We start from the raw sequence: 21,492 nt of genomic DNA, 5'->3' as shown, positions 1-21,492 counted from the left end.
GTGGGTGAAAATACTTTGAGAATCATGTGGGGGTAGAAAGGGAACAATAGAGCTTCTGGATTAGCAACTCTGCCTAAAATGAGGAGGCTGCCACAAGAACTGCAGAACAAATGACTGCGCTTTTCGTGAGTTGAGTAACTCCTTGCCAGAGGGAAAAGATGGAGCAGATATCAGTAGGAAATGATTATTATGCCAAACGCTTTTTCCATCTGCCACCACTGGCTGCCCCACTGACGGCGGCTTGATGCACCCCATCTCTATTCCCTCCCATTTAATCCATGCAGTGGAGGTGACTCTGCTTCATCTCCTCCCCCAACCCCCATCTGATCTGCACTCACCCCACCTGCAGGATCTCCGCAGCTGCTGCTTCCTACATCCCCAAGCCTGATCTACACACACCCCACCCGTCTGATCTCTTGTGTTTGCTACTTCGCTCATCCCCATGCCTGAGCCCCAATTTCAGACATTGTGATATATTGTGATACTTAGCTGCTGATCTATCACAATGTTGAAAACCAGATATCGCTCAGCCCTAATCTGTTATTATTTTGTATACCTAAGATTGTTGCTCATTATCCTTTGCTTATTATCCATTGTTTTTTGTTCAAAAAATTGCTCTGCAGAGGTAACTACCAGAGAGTTATCAAAATTTTCAAAAGTAGGCGGTCTGTGGCTTGGCTTTTGAAAAACAGAGGTTCTCAGTAATTAGCTAATTGGGAACCATTGACCTAGATAATAATGAGGTCCTAGAAGAGGAAGACTGTCACAGAAGCTAACCAAAGGAATGAGAGCAAGAGAAGGCAAACTGGAAAAACGGAATAATCAGAGGAAAGGTGCACACAGGTAGGAGCTGCAGGTGAGAGAGACTGAGGCTCAGGTGATAAAAGCATGTGACAGAGGCTATCACTGGCTACTAGCCATGATGACTGTGCTCTTTCTTATTGGAGGCAATATGCTTCTAAATACCACTTGTTGGAAACTGCAGAGGAGGATAGTGCTCTCCTCTGCTCAGGCCCTGCTCCGGGGGTTCCCACGGGCATCTGAGTGACCACCGTGAGAATAGGATGCTGAACTAGGTGGGTCTGACCCAGCAGGCGCTTCTTATATTCTGCTATATTACCAATCCAGCACAATTGCTGGAAATCAAGTATGAAGTAACATTACTGTCTACCTCCTTCAAGCTGAAATCAAGTTTTAAGAATTTTAGGTTCTGAAAAATATTCCAAATCAGAAAATAAATCTCCATTGTATTAATGGGAAATCTCTCAGGTAGCAGTTTAAAGCACACTACTTGGAAGTAAATCGAGTAAATCACTGAGATCTTCCATTCTGACACACTACTCATAAATGTTCAGCCCCAACATGCCCTCCAGAGTTCACAAGTTCTTATCAAGACATACATGAATATTGTCCCCTCCCCAGTTCACCAGGCAGAAAGCCTATCTGTTTTGAAGTAACATAGGACTTAAACCTCAGATCTGAGAAAGCCAGTGTTTCATCAGTTTACAAAAGTGATTCCTTCCCCTGGAAGTTCACAATGATTCCCAGTCACCCTCTCTCACATTTCTTCCCAACCGTTTTCTTCCTAATTGTTGCTCCAGTCTTTGAACTATGGAGCATCTGCAGTCTGTCATGGAAATATGGACCAGCAAGGTCAGTGTTAAATCACTTATATGTGACAATGCTCAAGCTCAGCCCAAAATGAAATATCATAGAGAAAAATAAAATTGCAACCTCTCAGTTTCAAAATTGTCTTTTTCAGATACTAATCATGTTAACAATTATGACAAAAAGCACCCCATTACTTACTTACCAACACTAAAACAAAGTCAGATTGCAATGCAGGCGTAGCGTGGGGGGTGCAGGGGGGGCCGGCCGCACCGGGCGCAACATCTGGGGGTTAGGGTTAGGGGGCGCAAATCCACGGGTTAGGGAGCGCAAATTACTTGCCTCGCCCCGGGTGCTGACAACCCATGCTACGCCACTGTTGCAATGTCTTGTATCTTACAATGGGACTCATTAGATTGCATGCATACAAAGTTAGAGGACATTAAAACACAGTCTTGCCATATTAACTTTACCTGCTCTGAGAAGTCAGCACAAGATCAAAGTACAACAAAGTGTGCAAACAAATATATTTTCATCTCAAACACTAGGAACTGGCTCCAGATCAAGTGAATAAGGCTATGAATGTTAAAAAGATATTATTAGATTTCCCCCCAGTATTATATTATTGTTTAGTTAGGGTCCTATCCATATGTTAATTCTCACAATGATTACATCTAGTGCGCACCAGGCTAACAGTATCCAAAATGACCCAGAGAGAGACTCATTCAATACAAGAATAAGTCTAAATTACTCCTGATTGTGACTAGGAACTGATGCAGTTTTGCAAGCTATATGCTGCGGCACAGCACAGCATAGCTAGCCAAAAACAGAGCCAGCTTGAATTGAAGTCCCTTATCCTGCTGGTTTATAGCAGAAACAAGAGTGTAATTAGTACGAATAGTGCAATTTGTTTTTATAACTCAGTGTGTTCAAAGTTACAGGGAATGAAATAAGAGATTCAGATTTTCACTAAAGAAAAACTGACTTAGAATCAAGATACCCATAAACAAAATTGTATTTTTTTCCCATCAGTTGTGAAGCATCTCAAGACAAGAGTTCAGGACTAGAAATCATCACCAAGATGGAAGCATTCACCCTGTTTCCAAGGTTATGGTACAATTCCAAAGTACACTCAGAATTCAAATGTATTAATAAAGATAATCTCAACACGGGATGCATTTATGTTCATGTTATCCCACAAATCTCAAGATGAGCATAGGACAATAAGTGGCAAACACACAGCTGGTAACAATTGAGGAAAGATGGCTGATGCCCTAGTATTTCATTCCCATGTAATGCCTGAAGAGGACTGTGGTATGTTAAGATGGAATCCTTTCCCATGTAAGTAATGTTTTGTTGGCTGGGGCTGAAAAGATTTGTAGTACAGACTATCTAGAAGGCACCAAGATGGCAAAGCCTGCCATAGGCTGTACATGGGACAGTCTATCAGGTGCAGGAGAGAGAATGAGCTCTGTGCTCTGTCACTAATGTATAGAACCTTCATATTGCAGTTCTATTTAATGAGATGTTCAATGCATCTCTTGTTTAAATTACTATAGATTTTTATTTGATCTTCCATGGTTCTCATTTCTAGATTTATTAGAGATTATGAGCCAATAGATTCATTTTTATGTGGATATACTGCAGTGTAGCTCAACGCCCTGACAGAATGTTTTTTATCTCTTAGAGCCACTCAGTACAATTGTTCTCATCGGCAGCACTTGATTGAACAGGTTGGTTTTAATTAATATTGGCACATCTTAAATATTAGAAGTAAATGGAGTTAGCACAGATTAACAAAAAGCTAACCCATTCAGGCACCAGCTAGATAGATCTCCTATTCACAGAACAGCATCTCTGTAACCAGGCCTTTATTCCACACAAAAATTAGAAGTTTCTCTGCCTTATTAGGACTGACTTCTAGAACAGTGTCTTACACCAGTTCAGTTTACTCTGTGATCTTTACAATTCAGTTCAGTCTATTCCAATAGTTTGAAATGGGAAAACGTAGGTAACAGTTACCAATACCTTATATAACCCAGTTGCATCATGCAAAACATGCTGTCAGTTCAGGAATTTATTTGTGCTAGGACTCACTAGACTTTCCAAATTACTCATCTAAACAAACCCTGTTCATTTAAATAAAAGACTTGAAATGCTTAGGCCTCCAGCTCCAGGAAAATTAAAAACAGTTTTGTAGATCCATTCCCCTACAACAGAGGAATACTTTTATGCAATGTTGAATAAAGTCAGTAAATTAACGGATACTGAGGTTTATCCTTAAATATTTTGCATAGAAAATGATGCAAATCAGTATAAAAACAGCATATATCCAACAGTAAAAAGGTAAAGGGACCCCTGACCGTTAGGTCTAGTCGTGGACGACTCTGGGGTTGCGGCGCTCATCTCACTTTACTGGCCGAGGGAGCCCGCGTAGAGCTTCCGGGTCATGTGGCCAGCATGACTAAGCCGCTTCTGGCGAACCAGAGCAGCGCACGGAAACGCCGTTTACCTTCCCGCCGGAGCGGTACCTATTTATCTACTTGCACTTTGGCGTGCGTTTGAACTGCTAGGTGGGTAGGAGCAGGGACCAAACAATGGGAGCTCACCCCATCGCGGGGATTCAAACTGCCGACCTTCTGATCGGCAAGCCCTAGGCTCAGTGGTTTAGACCACAGCGCCACCTGCATCCTTCCAACAGTAAAAAAATAAAAAAAATGAAAAGAATGGGCATTAGAACCTGCTATTCTGAATGCCAAAACATGGGTCTAGCAACAAATCCAACCACCGGAAATAAATAAATAAACCAAAGCAGGTGCCTGGGCACCCAAAGCCTTGAAATCTTTTCCCTGCTTTACAGTGTGTGCTCCAAGGTTAGAAAGCAGCATGAATAATTTTCCACAGGGACGGTTTCTTACAGTATATTCTGGTGTACAAGTTATCTTGTTTGAACTGTCTTCCTGGTCCTAGTCAAAACAGGCCTGCTTCAAATTCCTTCTGCAACACTATGCTTTGAACACAGATAGTTAAGGGTACAGGCAGGTATTGCGATGGGGGCACTCTTTATCTGTTATGACCCTACTCCTTTTATTTAATGTATGACACCACTATACTGTGGTTTCTGCCACAGTTATGCGCAGGAGAACTATAGGATCGGGCTGCTAAAGTGTTATATAAACCCTCACTGCTGTGGGTTAGTATTCAGTTAAGTAGCTAAGATCAAAACAGCTCTGTTAAAGAAGTTAATCCACTGGCAGCTCTAGATTGCATGAGAAGCACAAGATTCATGGATAATGCTCCATAAGGAGCAGGAAGCTTTGCTTGGACAGTTCTCACTGTACAGCAAATCAGAGTTTCGTTTGAATTACATTTCAAGTTGATCTACTGTAAAATTGTGAGAGTGGGAAGAAGTGAACTTATCTATTGGCTGTTCATGTTAATCATTGTGAAAAACGCTTAACTGCTTTTAAAACAATGCCAAATTATCCAAAGAATTGTTCCTACTGAAGTCAAGGAATTTCAAAATGTTGAACGTGGCAGGATTTGGAGGGGCTTTTATTATGTTTGAATGTAATCATACAAAGAAATAATGTGGTCTATATCAGTGTTTCCCAAACGTTTTTGGGCAACGGCACACCTGCTTACCAGAAAAAAATCTCGCGGCACACCACCATTAAAGCCCCGCCCCCGTGACGTCAGCGCGCAGCGTCACGCCGGGAGGGACGCACAAAAATGAAAGTTTTTTCCCTCCCCCTTGCCGGGGTGGGAGGAGGCAGCAGAGCGAGGGCAGCTGAGGCGGCGGCGGCAGCTGAGGCGGCGGCGGCTGCGATAGCGGGCGGAGGAGGAGCCGTCGCCGGGAGTTGCTGCTGCTGCTGTTGCTGCTGCTGCCCGGACATGCCGGCCTCCTCCTCCTCCGCTGTCTCGCGCTCCTCCCTTTTGCGCGCGCTGCCCCGCCGCTCGGCACGACCACCGCGGAGCCGCCCCGGCTCGACGCGGATCCTCCCTGCCGCCTCTCGCCGCCGCCTCTCGCCCGCCTCCCTCCCACGGCACACCAGCCGGTGTCTCACGGCACACTAGTGTGCCGCGGAACACCGGTTGGGAAACACTGGTCTATATCTCCATGATCTTTCACTGAGAGCAAAAACGAGTGGATTGCATCTCTGCTTTCAATTAAACTTCCCAAAGGGTTGTTGAGAGGTCTGCATTTGGATCATAGCATAGGGGAGAGGCTTAAACCTTTCCCCTTGCATCAAACTCCTAATGAAAAATGGCAAAAGCTATTATTTTCCATATTACCCCAAAAAATATATAGCCATGGATTATTATTTTGTCAAGAAAATCTCATCAGTTATTTGCAAAAGTTTAAAAGGAGTAAAGATGTATGAACACCTCAAACCAAAGGTCCCCAAACTAAGACCTGAGGGACTCATTTATGCAGCCCGCAGCAACCCCCACCGCCCACTCTTACCGGCATTGCGCTGCACAGCCGCCCACTTTCAGGTCGGAGGAGCACCGGAAATAGCTTGTGCGCATGCACAAGCATTATTTGTGCATGTGCATGCGTTATTTCCAGTGCACATTGGGGTCGGAGGATGCCCGTGCACATCCGCACAAGCTATTTCCGGTGCTCCTCCGACCGGGAAGTGCGCCGGAAATAGTGTATGCCCACGCGGATGGGCACGCGCTCCCCCGCCCTCCGGCACTGACCCCTGCCTCAGACCATATCTAGCTTTACTCTCATTGTCCACAGTTCACCTTCTATTGAAAGAGTTGATATCATCCCATGATCAGCCAGATCTAACTATTTCATGGTATCTTTCCCAGCCACTGCCCTTTCCCTCATTATGGAAACTTTCTACATAACAATTTTGCCAAAACATGCCTATTCACAATACACCTCACTAATGTTTTTTACTATTCACTAGGAGATGAAGACTGGTTTAAAGTATAATTAATATGATTAGAAGCTATAGAGTAGGAAAGAGATACTTGTTCTAGCCTTGCACAGACACATCCATTTCATCATAAAGTTTCCCCTATCTTCCATTATTATGCTATTAACATGCATCCAATTATGGAAATGCAGCTTTACTTTAGGAAATGTTTTCTAAAAGAAAAAAGATGAAGCCACCAGTCTTAAAAGGAGGAAATACATATATAAAAGATAATGCGAAAAGATTAGTACCAGGGCAATGTCGGGGGGAAACTAGAATGAAAAGATAAGTTGCAAAAGTACACAGGTGCCAACACACCCTTATTTGTTCAGAACTCAACCAGCAACACCAAGGAAGGCAAGGAACTCAGAATGTCAGGATGCAAAAAGCTATATGGTACTATGGGCTACAAGGGAAATGAAACAGAAATAGGGAAAGTGTTTGGTAAACTGAAATAACAAGGTTGGTGGAAAAATATAGGTGATGCTGACCAGGTATGCATGCCTAGAGCCAAGGTGGTAGACTCAAGGACACACAAAACATACTACACACTCAATGCTACCTTGATTGATACTTGGCCAGCTTATGATTGCAACATGATGCAACCAGAATGTATTTTAGAGAGTTATCTGCAACAATGAGAAACGAAATGCCTCTTGGCACAGGCATATCCACAGCCAAGCTGTTACAACAGGACTGGAAATATGGGCCAGAAGTTATAAAGAATGTCTGCCTAAACCAAGGCTGTTCCCTCTCCCTTCACTGGCTTGGCATGCATTCATCCCCAAAAGGTTGTACCTGAAATGGCAAAGTGCAAAGGAGTTGTTTTGTTCCTTCTTTAACAACAGCCAGCTGCAAAACCAGAAGGTGAGCAGCACTACTATATTCTACTGGGCAGTTCTTCTTAAAGCGACTGCAACATTTCTGAAATGTGCAGAAATAGGTGCTTAACCACCATCAACATGGCTTAATCAAATGCATGCAGAACTCAGACAGACACACATGCTGAGGCAAAGATACACTGAACAGATCACACAGCAAAGCAATGAGCAATCATCCCATTGCCTTAAACATAAAAATGAAATGGGTCTCCAGTACTGCATGTACATTACAGGCCATTTGTTTTCTGTGGTATTATCATAGATATCATTTGTTGTTGTTGTTGTTGTTTAGTTGTGTCTGACTCTTCGTGACCCCATGGACCACTTCTGTCTTCCACTGCCTCCCGCAGCTTGGTCAAACTCATGTTCGTAGCTTTGAGAACACTGTCCAACCATCTCGTCCTCTGTCCTCTTCTCCTTGTGCCCTCAATCTTTCCCAACATCAGGGTCTTTTCTTCTCATGAGGTGGCCCAAGTATTGGAGCCTCAGCTTCAGGATCTGTCCTTCCAGTGAGCACTCAGGGCTGATTTCCTTCAGAATGGATAGGTTTGATCTTCTTGCAGTCCATGAGACTCTCAAGAGTCTCCTCCAGCACCAGAATTCAAAAGCATCAATTCTTCGGCAATAGCCTTCTTTATCATAGATGCATCCATGTCTCTCCAGCTTTCTAACTGCAGTCATGTTCCCATGATTGGCTGCTGTGTAATTAGAAGGTTCTCATCATCAAATTTGTAGGAAAGCAGTTACAAGCAGAGGTGACAGAATATGATAAATGTATTTAAGGTCACCCAATCACATTTGCTAGTATAAAATTTTAATAAAGTTTAATAAGTACTGAAGTTGTGAAGAAGCAAAAATGTTTGGAAACACCTTTCTGTATCTGGAAATACAGTGTGCTGCACAGCAACCAATTAATATTTTACTTAAAACTGAAGACATTAACAGCTTGAAAATGAAAAATGCAAAAGGATATATCATAATCATAACCTGATCAGCTTTCTCAGATGGCAGGAACAATGATTCAGTCCTATTCATAACTGTGCCTCCAGCTATGTAACTGTCTGTAGTACTTTTCAAAAGATATAGAGACCTGAACAACTCCGTAACATAGTTTCCTGACATAGAACTGAGATTCCATATGACAATAGGTCCATACAACAAAACTCAGGTCATGCAAGAAATTGTTACCAAGGAAGATGGTCAACAAATGCAAGAAATAACTAAAGTATTAAATAGGTGGGTAACTTTCTTTATTAAAAATTGTAAACAGAGAGGGACACAGAATTACTGGTTCCTTATTGGGAAGGTTTAACTGCTGAGCCTGAAGAAAACAACAGACAGTATGCCAGTTCAGCACAATTGCTTCTGTACCCAAGAATGCTTTAAGCTAACCTGATGTGTCAGCAGTCTTTAAGGTTCAAAATGTCACCAAAAGAAGGCACAGTAAACTAGGCAAATCACATTGTGAGAAAGTTGTCCTCCCCCAGTCCAAAGAGTGCCTATTTTGAAATGCTGATGAGCTCACACAAGAAACAGGCAAGGCTTTATTCCTAAAGGTTTGCCTCCTTTTTAAAAGATACAAGAGGTGATACACTCAAGGAACAATGTTTGTTCATTTGCCACAGCCAGAACTGCAAGCAGTCCCACATACCTGTTAGCATCATCTCACAAGGCAAGCTCACATCCTTGTATTTCGCTGTAAGTAATCCACTGGTTCTAGACTTAAGAGTCAATTCACACATGGTTGCCATCACTTGGAGGTTCCAACATCTAGTGAAGACATCAGTGTGTGAAAGCCATCAAAGATAGAACTTTTAATTTACCACCTCACATTAAGTCCAACAAAAGTATTTGAAGTGGAGGCAGAGCACACATTGAACTACAACCAAGCGTTGTACAACCACTTGGAGGTTCCAACATCTAGTGAAGACATCAGTGTGTGAAAGCCATCAAAGATAGAACTTTTAATTTACCACCTCACATTAAGTCCAACAAAAGTATCTGAAGTGGAGGCAGAGCACACATTGAACTACAACCAAGCGGTGAGAAATCGAGGATTGTCAAGTATAATAGGACATTTAAAGGAATATGGTAAGCCCTCTCGCACTTCTGCTGCAAATCATTTTGAGGTGAGTTGCTAGGGCTACCCAGTGTGGGCTAGATAGGCTTATCTATATTCAAAACCTGCATCTCAGCGCTGAGAGATGCACGCCTGTGCAACAGGGAAGTCAGATATCCTCTGATCTCTCAAGACGAATGCAGGCATGCAAAGCAAGCAAGCCATGCGCGCAACTACTCATACCCAACTCGAACCCTTGTAAGATACATAGCAGAAACATTAACGAATCCTTCTTCGCCATGCACCCCCAAACCACCACATGCTGAATTCAAACAAAGCAGCTAGCCAACCAGTCCCCTCTCCTCCCCGCCAGCCCAGCAAATCCCCAGGAATCAGGAAACAGACGAATGCAATGGCCCCTGACCCAAGCAGTCCTCACTTAAAGATAAAGCGATAAACGATCATTAACGGGACCCCCTTCCCCATGGCCAACGTGGCAGGATGGCCGGCCACCTTGGGCCTCGGACCACCTCGCTTTAGTGCATCCCCCGGGGCTTACCCCCCCCCCCACAGCTCTGTGCCAGCACCACCCCACCGTCGCCACGCGCCCCTTCCACCTCGTGCCCGGCTCCCCAGGCTCGTGTCGCCCGTCCGCCCGCCCCCCCCCCGCCCCCATTTCCCCTGCTACTCCGGGGCTGGCGGGCAGACCGAAAAGCTGCCCCCAAGACGGCCGGCGGCCACCCCTTTCTGCCGCGCCACGTGGAGCGCCGCTGGCTCCAGGAGCCCCGAGAAAGGACTTTGCAGCCGGGCAGCCGAAGTCCTCCCTACCCGTTGCACGCAGCGACACTCACACGACGTGCTCCTGCCCTTTCCCCACGCCGCGTCTCTCTCTTTCGCGTCTCTCCTCCCAGACAGTCTCCCGAGCGCTACTCGCAGGCGCTCCCGCCCCCTCACGCACTATAACGGGCCGGGAGGGGAGCCTGCCTGCGGCGAGGAGGAGGAGCCGAGAGGCAAAGGGCGGGCTTTTGCGCCGGCGGGTCAGAGGGAGAGAGAGAGCGGCTTGACCAGCTGGCCTCCCCCACCGACCGCAAAAGAGCCAGCGGCTTCTCCTTATAGGAGAGAGAGAGAGGCGCCTTTGTGTGAGAGAGGTTGCCTGAGGGGGGAGCCTTTGTAGCGGGGGCGCCGCTCGCGGGGAGAGGCGGGGAAATATCCACCAGGGGCAAACGGAAAGTGGCGTTTCTGCACGTAGAAGCTGGCGGCGGCGTTGCCAGAAAGGAGCGGGGCTGCCTCGGGTCTCCCTGTGGCTGCCAGTGGGCTCCTCAGTCTCGCTCAGTAAGGGGTCGACACAAGGGCCCCTTATTAACTAGTACTGTATTATATATATTATATATATGTGTGTGGTTCTGGGCTTCAGCAGCCTACCTAAATGTAACCTCTGTCTCCCTCCCGGGGTACTTTGTGTATGCTCAGAGGCAATTCCCACACACGCCCTGCCCACTTCATATTTTACAGGGAGTGAGCAAAATTGGAAACGGTGCTTTTGATACGGTAAGCCGTGACTTCAATGAACACCCCCCACCCCTTCTTGGCAACTGAAACTCAGCCAGGAGGTTCTCCTCAGCAAATGTGCTCCTTAGAAGTTAGCACACTGTTCCGTTTGCTGCAGGGGGCAGGTGGGTCCCTGCCCCGAGGGTGTCTGAGCCTAGCACTCCAAATTGCACAGAAATCGTGACACCAGACCGGTGCCGGATTTACTTACAAGCTATAGCTCAGGGCCCCGCTCTCTTGGGCCCCCCCCCCAAAAGTATACTTCTTCTTAATTGAATTTCACTATTAATATACTTATTAATTGTATTTCAGTTCAACAATTACTTTGATAAAATCCATATTCTGTTATGTGCAAATGGCTTTAGATACCTGTTAGGCCCATAAATTACCATGTAGCATATATTCAACACAAAAAACAGCAGCAATTTGTTGTTGACAAAGGGCCCCATTACCTTCAGTAGCTTAGGGCCTCGTCAAACCTAAATCCAGCCCTGCACACACCCTCCAGAGATCTGTGTTCCCTGCAATCGATGAACCTGCAGTCCTGAACTAGGGTCCCATTCAGGGCAGTGGGAGTTGCTTCTCGAGCAAGCATGTTTATGGTTGGTTTTAGTCACTTACATTAAGGACGTAAAATCAGATCAAAGTCCACAGTGCCAAAGCTGGGGAAACCAGGTAAAGAATATCTACGAAATGTGGCCTGAGAGCAGGAACAATCTCTCTGAGTGCTATTATTCCCTGTTTAGGGAAGCTTTTAATGTCTGATGTTTTATCGCTTTATTATTATTATTATAATCATCATTAATTCTGTTGTGAGCCAGCCAGAGTGGCTGGGAAAACCCAGCCAGATGGGCAGGGTATAAATAATAAATTATTATTATCTCTGAGGGAATGAAATGTTTGGAAAGCGGACACGGAGCAATGGATGCAAACTACAAGAAAGAAAATTCCACCTAAACATTAGGAAGAACTTCCTGACAGTAAGAGCTGTTCGACAGTGGAATTTGCTGCCAAGGAGTGTGGTGGAGTCTCCTACTTTGGAGGTCTTTAAGCAGAGGCTTGACAACCATATGTCAGGAGTGCTCTGATGGTGTTTCCTGCTTGGCAGGGGGTTGGACTCGATGGCCCTTGTGGTCTATTCCAACTCTATGATTCTATGATTCTATGATTCTATGAAATGATCTGTACAAGAGCAACAGCGTCTTTATTTATTTACACATTCATACCCTTCTCTTTAGCTAAAAAGTCTGCCAGGTAAACTTACAAAAATCAGTAGTAAGAGAGCCCCTGCCCTCAGTCTCATAATCTAAAGGACATGATGTGAGGAAAGAGGGATGGGGAGGGTAGAAGAAGAAAGCAACCCCATTCATCAATTATTAGAGTTATTACAATGCAGTTATATAATTCTGTATTGGAGATTATCCCCTCTCCAAGAAAATTCTTCACCCACCCCAGGCAGATCTGGGAGCAAAGCAGGTCCAGGCAGAAAGAGCAGAACTGCTCCTGCCACATAGGAGCGGGCACTAGACTTGATGGCGGTTGGAATCCTTACAGGAAGGAAATGAATGGAGTTGTCCTCTTCCCTCACCAATGACAGTATTGGTTCTCTAAATGATACAGTACACAACACCATAGGGGAAAGGGTAGGAACTCATATAATACATTAACATTTCATATAACATTTATGAGAAATAAAAAACACTCCCTTTTTTCAAGCAGCCATGATGACTTAATTTGCATGCATTTTGCAGAACTGGCAAAGCTAACGGGGGAAATCCAAAACCAACGAGTAAATTTATACAATATTTGAAAGATCATTGTAAGCAATTAACAACACTAGTAGGGTTATCTGAAGATTTCTAATGAGATTTTTTTTTACCTTTATTTAAATTTTGAGGGATTTTGTGATAGTCTTATTAGAATTGGAAAATATATAAAATGCTGTGATATAAAGGTTAACTTTGAAAGCCAAGAGGTGGGAGGGAAGGAAGTTGATAGGCTCTAAAGAGCCAAAGAGGTAAAGTGGACAATAATGATGTGATTATATATGTTTAAATGGGAAATTAATAAAAATTATTTAAAAAACAATTTACATGCATTTTTATAAAACATTTGCAAGGTCCATATGTCACTTAAGAGAAAACATCCAGTTAAATGAGCCATCATAGGCACTTCCCAGTACAGTGTATAAAGCCTGGAAAATCAGGTATTTGTAAACGTGACCTGCTATCAAAACTTAAGAGTAGCAAGATACTGTCACTATGTAAAGACCACTTGAAATACTAAACTTTTCCCGAGTAGTAAGCACACACACGGGCAATCAGGGTGGAATGTTGTTTGCCAGTACGTGATTTCCATGTGTGCACACACTGATCAAACAATTGTCGGTACAATTGCCATATAGTGATTGTGCTTTCTCCTAACCAAAAGGGTTTTCTGTCTATGAAACCTAGATAATTAAACAGCTAAAGTATTGTGTACCAAGAAACCAAGGGTAAAACTTATTTTTGAGATGCATTACAATTCTTGTCAAAGTGCTGTTTGCCATGAGCTCTCTTAATTTGTGATTCACCTGTCACTGTGCCCTGAAATTGACTAAGGCAGACCAATTTTGCCTTTCCCAAAGGATAAATGTTTAATATCTTGTCATTTGCTCCATATTAGAAAGAAATGGGGAACAAATCCAGTGACACTAAACAGATGGGAAACGGTTCTTCTGCCACATCAAAGGGGAAAGTCATCCTTCTACCAGGCATGATCACTCAAGGTACGCTTCATAAATGTTAAGGCACTTAATGATGCTGAGAAGTAGAAACAGAACCTTGTACATTGGACAATAACACAATTATTCTTATCCAGGGATTATAACCATTCCACTCATCCACTTTTAAAATCATATTACATATAGACATAAAAACTGGTGGGTTGACCAAGGTTCTTTTAAACATTTATTTGAATTTTAAGTGTTTTACTCCTTAGTACTGCATCTTGTGCAGAATTTTTAAAAGATATTAATCCCAAGGCTTTACTACACTTTCCCCCCAGATCTGAGAGACTGTACTGTACTTGAAAGAAAAGTTAATTGCCATTATGTGCTGGCACAACCATTAGACATCTTTGAAAACTGTTGAGGCTGCTGCATCTTTGAGGAGGGGCAAGTAACACTCATCCCCATTTTGTCTCAACATTTTGCCCATACACTTTGGCCATTTTGCCTGCTCTAGAAAAGCTGTTTCAATTGCTTGGTAATCATAATGGTGAACTTTGGACAGACCTAAAAATGCTGAGGACTGAAGCATGGTGGTGCCTCCTGGCCTGTGGGAAAGGAAGCTTGAGATCACTCTCATAGTTTCTATGTGTCATCAGGTGGCCAAACTCACTGCCTCAGGGTTCTTTCATTCTAGAAGGCCAGCACATGCAGTCAAGTATGCTGATAGAGTCTCAGTGTGAGTCAGATACAGCTTGGCCAATTTTCGTCAAAGGGATTCTTTACAAGGAAATACTCCATTTTTATTGTATTATTATTGAGTGACATTCAACTAGGTTTTACTCAAAATAAACCTAATGGGAGGAGTTAACACTGAGCTCCTCTGATTGTTGCATCAGCACAAGCATTTCTGCTTGCCAGACAGAATTATCGCCCTTCCCCTTCTAGGCATGTGAACTAAATGGTTAGGCACCCGCTATTCACATTTTACTTGTATTAATATACTGGTGCAGCCATGGTAAACACAATGTTAAACACAAGCACATGCATCTTCAGATAGAAAGGTACATTGAAAAGCTTTGGATGGAAAAGTGTTGTATAATTTCAAAAACGTAAATAACTATAAATAACTATGTTTTTATTGCAGCTATTTATATACTACTTAATCACCAAAGTTGCCAAGCAAAGTTTCTCAGCTACTTCACACTTGTGAGAATAATATGGTGGAGTTGGGGATTGGAGAACCACGTAAGCTGCTCTGAGTTTGTTAGAGGAAAGATGGGATTAAAATATTGTCGTTAATAAAATATAAAGCAAGTATGAAGGAGACTAAAAACAGGGATCATGTTCCTCTGAAATTATCAGCCCTTTCTTCATGCCTAGAAAGTATTGAAGAAGTTAGTTAACAACAATTTCAAACTTTTAATGTCTCACCCCCCTCATGGAAATGCTGCATCTCCTTTGTTTAAAAGTGTTGACATTAAGAAGTTGTAGACTAATAATTCCTTTGCCTGGAGACAGAACTTCCTTCTTGCTTTTCACTCAGTGTCAGGTAGCCAAAGGAGAAAGTGAAGACATGTAGGCCTTCATTACAGCTTTAATTTGGCAGCAGCATCTCTTCACTCCACTCCAAAAGTTTGCCCTCTTTCAAACTCAGGTCATTTTGTTTAGGGGGAAATTTGTTTATTTGTTTTTAAATTTATAAACTTACAAATTGCCCTACTAATGCTTTTGCAGCAGGAGCTGAGAAATAAACTATACTATATTGCTTCAAACCCATTTCCATTGGAGATGGGGATTAGGGTGAGATTGAGATATTTTTTCATAGTGTGAGGGTTGGAGGGAAGCGGTTTAAAATTAAGAGACACTAGTTGTCAACAACCTTGTTGTACAGACTGGATTTATCTCCATATTGGCGATTGATGGGTGTAATGTAAACTCTGCATTATAATCTTCATATTTTGTATGGGAACTGTGGTTCATAATGGCTTGCAATTATTTTCTAGTAAAGACTTGAAGAACAACCACCTGCTTTATATTTTTTGGCAAGATGGGGCGGTGGGGGCAGATGTTACAGGCGAAGGGGATCGAGATATGGATACGCTCGTACCCTTTCCAATCTGCGCCCCATCCCGAGGGACGAGGGTAGGGTGAGCAAGGATTACTCACCTCCGTCACTGGTGCTGTGCAATGCCAGGTCTATAGGCAATAAAACCGCCACCCTGCGAGATTTCTTTATCTCGCAGGGGGTCGACCTGGCTTGTGTGACGGAGACCTGGGTGCGCGAAGGGGCAACAGTTACCTTACGAGAGATGGCGCCCCCGGGTTTCTCTGTCCTCCACCAGTCGCGGATTGTGGGCCGGGGGGGAGGGGTGGCATTATTAATCCGGGAAGATTGTCCTTTCAGGGCTCTACCATCGCCATCGATCCCCGGCATCGAATGTGTTGGCCTAGTGTGGGGCTCCGAGGAGAGCTTGGCTGTCTGGCTGGTGTACTGGCCACCTAGCGCACCAGCAGCCACCCTGTCAGGCCTGCTGGAGGCGGTGGCCGGCCGGGCCTTGGAGTTCCCTAACCTATTGGTATTGGGGGACTTCAACATCCATGCTGATGCCACTCCCTCCTCACAGGCTCTGGACCTGGTGTCTTCCATGGCGACACTAGGGCTCTCCCAGTTTGTTTCGGGCCCCACACATCAAGCAGGCCACACGCTGGATTTGATCTTTGGCGTCGGTATAGATGTGATCATGTCTCCTTCGATTAAGGTGCCATGGTCTGATCACTACGCTCTGAAAGCCAGGATTGACTTTCCACCCCCACCCTGCTTAGGTGGCGAGCCAATTTGGGCTCGCCCGCAGAGGCTGATGGACCCTGAGAGATTCCGCCAAGCCTTGCGGGACCTTGCTCCCCCTGGCGACTCATTGACTGAGCTTGTTGAGGGCTGGAATGCCCAGCTCCTGGCAGCCATCGATGAGATCGCACCTAAGCGCCCTCTGCGACCCCGCAGAAACCGGGCTCCCTGGTTTACCGAGGAGCTCCGGAAAATGAAGCGGGACCTCAGACGGCTAGAGCGAGTATGGCGGGGTGCCCGTGACGGAGCCTCAAGAACATCTTATAGGGCTTTTATGAAAACCTACGAGATGGCGGTGAAGGCTGCTAAGAAGTCATACTTCTCAGCCTCCATTGCATCCGCTAGCTCTCGCCCAGCGCAATTATTTAGTATAATCAGGTCTTTAACGTCCCTTGAGGGACAGCCAAATTTAAATAACAAATTGACACACAGCTGTGAGGCATTTGCGAGCTTTTTTGCGGAGAAGGTCTTGTCACTCCGCCATGACCTCCCTGCCAATTTGGATACAATAAAGGAACTGGAGGCCCCTCGACTATCCTCGGGTCCAGTATTGGACCACTTCGACCAGATATCCCCAGCCAATGTGGACAGACTCCTCCGAGCTGGAAAGCCCACCACCTGTCCTCTCGACCCGTGCCCGTCTTGGCTGATTAGAGCGTGTCCAGACGAGGTGCGGGCCCTCCTGGGGGATATCATCAATTTGTCCCTTGGCACGGGGACATTCCCAGGGGAACTGAAGGAGGCAGTGGTGCGCCCGCTCTTAAAGAAAACATCATTAGATCCTTTAGATCTATCCAATTACCGCCCGGTTTCGAATCTTCCGTTCCTGGGTAAGGTGATTGAGAGAGCGGTTGCTGAACAGCTTGGTGGGTTTCTGGATGAAACATCGGCTCTGGATCCATTCCAGTCCGGCTTCCGCGCTGGTCATGGGACCGAGACGGCTCTGGTCGCCCTAACAGATGACCTTCGTAGGCAGCTGGATCGAGGCGGGTCGGGGCTGCTGATTCTTCTAGATCTATCAGCAGCTTTCGACATGGTCGATCACGAACTTCTGGACCACCGCCTTGCCGACGTGGGGATCCAGGGCACAGTCCTTCAATGGCTGCGCTCGTTTCTCTCTGGTCGGGGACAGAGGGTGGCGCTTGGGGGGGAATTGTCATCGCGCCACTCCTTGGTGTGTGGAGTACCTCAGGGTGCGATACTCTCCCCGATGCTTTTCAACATCTTTATGCGCCCCCTCGCCCAGCTTGTTCGGAGTTTTGGGCTGGGTTGTCATCAGTATGCCGATGACACCCAACTCTATCTGTTGATGGATGGCCATCCTGACTCGGCCCCAGACACACTGACCAGATGTTTGGAAGCTGTGGCTGGATGGTTACGTGGGAGCCGGTTGAAGCTAAATCCTTCGAAGACAGAGGTCCTGTGGCTGGGACGGGGCGATATGGGATTGGGGGGGCAACTCCCACCTCTTGCGGGGGCGCAATTAGTGCCAGCACCGTCCGTTAAGAGTTTGGGTGTAATCTTCGACACCTCCCTTTCCATGGAGGCGCAGATTGCAGCTATAACAAAGGCGGCATTTTTCCATCTCCGCCAAGCTAAGCAGTTGGCTCCTTACCTCTCTCGCCCTGACCTAGCCACTGTGATCCACGCGACGGTCACCTCCAGACTGGATTATTGTAACTCGCTCTACGTGGGGCTGCCCTTGAGACTGACCCAGAAACTCCAGCGGGTGCAGAATGCTGCAGCGAGACTCCTTACGAGGTCTTCGCTGCGAGATCACATTCACCCGGTGCTATACCAGCTGCACTGGCTCCCGGTGGAGTACAGGATCAGGTTTAAGGTGCTGGTTTTAACCTTTAAAGCCCTATATGGCCTAGGACCCTCGTACCTACGGGACCGCCTCTCCTGGTATGCCCCACAGAGAAACCTACGGTCTTCAAATAAAAACATCTTGAAGGTCCCAGGCCTCAGAGAGGTTAGGCTGGCCTCAACTAGAGCCAGGGCTTTTTCGGCTGTGGCTCCGATCTGGTGGAACGCTCTGTCACAAGAGACCAGGGCCTTGCGGGACTTGACATCTTTCCGCAGGGCCTGCAAGACAGAGCTGTTCCACCAGGCCTTTGGCCAGGGCACAGCCTGACTCCCTCCCTCGGCAATCTTCGCAGAGCTCTGGCCCAATGGTTGCCAGTGGCTTGAATTAATTAATTTTTATAATGAATGATTTTAGAATGTTGTTTATGTTGTACTTTTGTACTGTTTTATTGTTGTTAGCCGCCCTGAGCCCGGCTTCGGCTGGGGAGGGCGGGATATAAATAAAATTTATTATTATTATTATTATTAAGATGTGCTATAGTACACCCCAGTTTTCTAATGCACAATCATGTTATTAAGATACAATTATATCTGTATCTTATAAAACTTATCTAATTTCTCCTATCTGCAGCATGTGCCTAAATCCTCTGATACCATCACAGTCATGTAGAGAACAAATAATGCATCCAAAGCTGGCCTATCGCTCACATAAAAATACCTCAGCTTTCAATAAAGCTTAAACTAATTAAATTACCTTCCACAACCCTAGCAATAATTAAATGCAGGTGCCTTGTGTCCTATTTGCATGCAAAGACATTGTGCTTTTCTGCCCAGTGTTATCAAATGCAGATCCTAAACAAAACAGGATCCCAGGAGCACTTGTTACTCCTGGCTTTCCATCTCCACATTTGAAACTATATTACTATATGATTTAATTAGGCAGTTCTGGTGATACTTTGAGCTGATGTGTTTGTTTACTCACCAGATGATAAAGAGATGCTATTGTAAGATGCTAATTGCAAGGTAATAAACTTCCTTGATTGTTCAGAGAACTACCAACGGAAGAAAATCATCATTGCTGATTCAAAATATACAAACTTTTTGTTGGCCGTTTGTTTGATGTTTTTATACCCTGCCCTCCTAAAATAATTACATGAAAATCATTCATTACCTAAAAGGACCACACATCTAATGTTGCCTCTCCCGAGTATTTCCTTAATTAAGCCAGATTATAGCAAAGGCTTCAGGTTCTTTTTTCTATTGTGTTTTCTACCTACTATCAGCTGCACAAACATTTCCTCACTGAAGAGTAAGCCAATCCCTGCTCAGATCTTATCACAGAATTGCCCTTAAGTCTCTGTATTCACATACTGAGATGTCTCTGGTTTTTATTTATGCCACTGCCTGTCAGGTGGATGCAAAGCAGGCTCCCCCCCCATCCCTTCATGCTGATAAGATTTAATATCTGTTGAGCATTTACTTCATAATTCAAATTTTTTGCCATGTAGGTGCGGCAACTAAAATATAGAATGGAAAAGAAAATATCTATGTGAGAAACAGCAAGTTCATCCAGTTCTAAGAAAATCTTCTCTCAGGTGGTCCTAATATCTGTGTTCCTGAGTAAAGAAAATCAATCAATAAAAATATTGCAAGTATTGAGCTGAAACAAACATGTTTTGTGCGTATTTTTTACCCCTTGCAAAAGGATGCATGACTGGTGGAAAGGAAATGCCAAGACAATTTGACCAGTGCATAGAGGTAGAACTCAGCTGAATGGTCGAGGTTTCAAGTCAAAAGCCAGACAAAAGCTACTTTCTGTTTTAAAAGGAAGCTTCCACAGAGAATTAATCCCCACACAATCACCATCCATTCCTCACGTAATCACCACTCCTTATCTACTCCCCTGATAAGATTAAAAAATCTGGACTGATTGGTGGCAGTTTATAACTGGGTACCTCAGCCTGGAAGAAAGGACCACATTTTTAGGATATACCTGTATCACAGTATTGTATTTCACCGACGGCAACAAGAAATTTTACACAGACAAGTGCACAGAACATAGGAAGCTTCATTATCCCAAGCCTTATCCCAAGTCAAACTATAGGTCCAACTAGCTCAGTACAGTGGTACCTCGGGTTAAGTACTTAATTCCGGAGGTCCGTACTTAACCTGAAATTGTTCTTAACCTGAAGCACCACTTTAGTTAATGGGGCCTGCCGCTGCTGCTGCACCACAATTTCTGTTCTCATCCTGAAACAAAGTTCTTAACCTGAAGCACTATTTCTGGGTTAGTGGAGTCTGTAACCTGAAGCGTATATAACCTGAAGCGTATGTAACCCGAGGTACCACTGTATACCCCACACTGAAAGGCAGTGCCTCTCCAGGAGATTCAGGCAGGGGATTCAAGGACTGAACCTGATACATTCTGAACATCAACTACCCAGTGGCGTAGCGTGGGTTGTCAGCACCCGGGGCAAGGCAAGTAATTTGCGCCCCCTAACCCGTGGATTTGCGCCCCCTAACCCTAACCCCCAGATGTTGCGCCCGGTGCGCCCGGCCCCCCCTGCACCCCCCACGCTACGCCACTGCAAATACCTACGTCATGGAATGCAATGCAGTCAAGTGTGTGGATTGGCAAAAGAGGGACGCATCATTCTGCAGGCCTGCTATTTACTCCTTAGATGGCCTGCTTTATGAGTAAATAGCAAAGTTAAAGAATAAAAATCTAGATCAGTATCTTTAGGGGGCTTACTGTATCATACATACTAAAATAATAATATTTATTTATTTATTTATTTATTTATTTATTTATTTATTTATTTATTTATTTATTTATTGTTTATACCCCACCCATCTGGCTGAGTTTCCCCAGCCACTCTGGGTGGCTCCCAATCAATGTTAAAAACAGTACAGTGTTACATATTAAAAACTTCCCTGAACAGGGCTGCCTTAAGATGTCTTCTGAATGTCAGATAATTATTTATCTCTTTGACATCTGATGGGAGGGTGTTCCACAGGGCGGGCGCCACTACCGAGAAGGCCCTCTGTCTGGTTCCCTGTAGCCTCACTTCTCGCAATGAGGGAACCGCCAGAAGGCC

At 44.8% G+C, this 21,492-nt stretch overlaps 1 protein-coding gene and 1 long non-coding RNA gene across 4 annotated transcripts in view; one reads left to right on the top strand and one right to left on the bottom strand.

Moving 5' to 3' along the window:
- The window catches only part of SLC16A1 (solute carrier family 16 member 1), a 42,774-nt gene extending 32,310 nt beyond the window's left edge, over nt 1–10,464 (bottom strand). The window contains exon 1 of one of the 2 annotated variants that reach the window (XM_081195198.1): nt 10,334–10,464. The gene's annotated coding sequence lies outside the window, so the exon portion shown is untranslated. Of the gene's footprint in view, nt 1–10,310 lie in introns of both variants that reach the window. The other variant, XM_081195199.1, reaches the window with a different exon arrangement.
- A 202-nt stretch (nt 10,465–10,666) lies between these two features.
- LOC308587545 overlaps nt 10,667–21,492 on the top strand; it is a 53,446-nt gene continuing 42,620 nt past the window's right edge. The window contains exons 1-3 of one of the 2 annotated variants that reach the window (XR_014008432.1): nt 10,699–10,814; nt 13,695–13,797; nt 19,903–20,064. This is a non-coding gene — a long non-coding RNA (uncharacterized lncRNA). Of the gene's footprint in view, nt 10,815–13,694; nt 13,798–19,902; nt 20,065–21,492 lie in introns of those variants that run through there. The other variant, XR_014008431.1, reaches the window with a different exon arrangement.

The sequence above is a fragment of the Podarcis bocagei genome (genome assembly GCF_964188305.1).
Source record: "Podarcis bocagei genome assembly, chromosome: 5".
NCBI lineage: Eukaryota > Metazoa > Chordata > Lepidosauria > Squamata > Lacertidae > Podarcis > Podarcis bocagei.
Note: the sequence above shows the minus strand (reverse complement) of the source record. Positions and strands in the feature narration are given on the sequence as shown.